The 943-nt window shown below is 61.3% G+C and overlaps 1 protein-coding gene across 1 annotated transcript in view; it reads right to left on the reverse strand.

Annotated features, from left to right (window-relative positions):
* IGBP1 (immunoglobulin binding protein 1) overlaps positions 1-943 on the reverse strand; it is a 34,226-nt gene that overhangs the window by 29,656 nt on the left and 3,627 nt on the right. The gene's annotated exons all lie outside the window — the stretch shown is intronic.

Genomic DNA, 943 nt, shown 5'->3' on the forward strand with positions numbered 1-943 from the left:
GGGGACCCCGCTCCGGGGAAGGGCAGAAGTGACCGAGGGGGGCACAGCGGCCGCTGGCATGCTGTGTCTCATGCCCAGAGCCTGGCTAGCTGGGTCTCCCCGGTGACATTATCCAGGGCCACGCTGGAGCAGGGGATGGAGCCGGGGAGCGCCAGGCTGGCAGGGGACGAGGGCTCGCAGTGGGGGTGGGAGGGTGGCTGGCACGCACTGGGACTTTGGCAAACGAGAGGCAGACAGGAGTGGGAGAGAAAAGGGAAAGGTGACTGGAGAAGCCAGGCGATCCAGCAAGTGGCCGCCCTTGTGCGGGAGGCTGGGTTTTCCCCAGCACCAGGGGCTGCCTGCCCATCCGAAAGGTCCCCGCAGGGTGGTGGCACGCAGCACCAGGCTCCCCCGCAACGCCCCGGGCACCGTCATGGCTGGTTGCTTGCTGTGACACGGCACAGAGCGCCAGACCAAAGGGAAACTGAGGCGTGGATGGAGACACGGGGCCACCAAAGGCATGAGGGGGTCCCTCGGGAGCTGGATGCCCATCAAAGGCCAGGAAGCTGCAGCCCCAGCAGCAATACGGGCAGCACGGGGAAGGCATATGTTTTACAGCAAAAATGCCCTTTGCTTCACAGTAAAACCACGATAAGCTTGAAAGGAAGAAGAAAAAAACCAAAAAGTTAAGCAATTGGGATTTTAAGTGACTTCCAAGGCCTTTTGTTCTCACAGGTGTGTAGACAAGTAGGTGGCCCCGGGCCAGCGGGGGACTTTCAAAGTGAAACCAGAGAGATGTGAAACATAGAAGGTTTCACTGCAGCCTTAATTTTCCCCCTTCCCCAGAGCCAGCACCAGCCCTTCAGGTGCTCGTCGGGCACCTGGCTGCTATCGGGGCGGGGGGTCCAGCTCTGGGAAGCTGGACCCCTTGCACCCAGACAGGCAGGCCGGCCGTTGTGTGCTT

Source organism: Egretta garzetta, unplaced genomic scaffold (genome assembly GCF_000687185.1).
Source record: "Egretta garzetta isolate BGI_Z169 unplaced genomic scaffold, ASM68718v1 scaffold402, whole genome shotgun sequence".
NCBI lineage: Eukaryota > Metazoa > Chordata > Aves > Pelecaniformes > Ardeidae > Egretta > Egretta garzetta.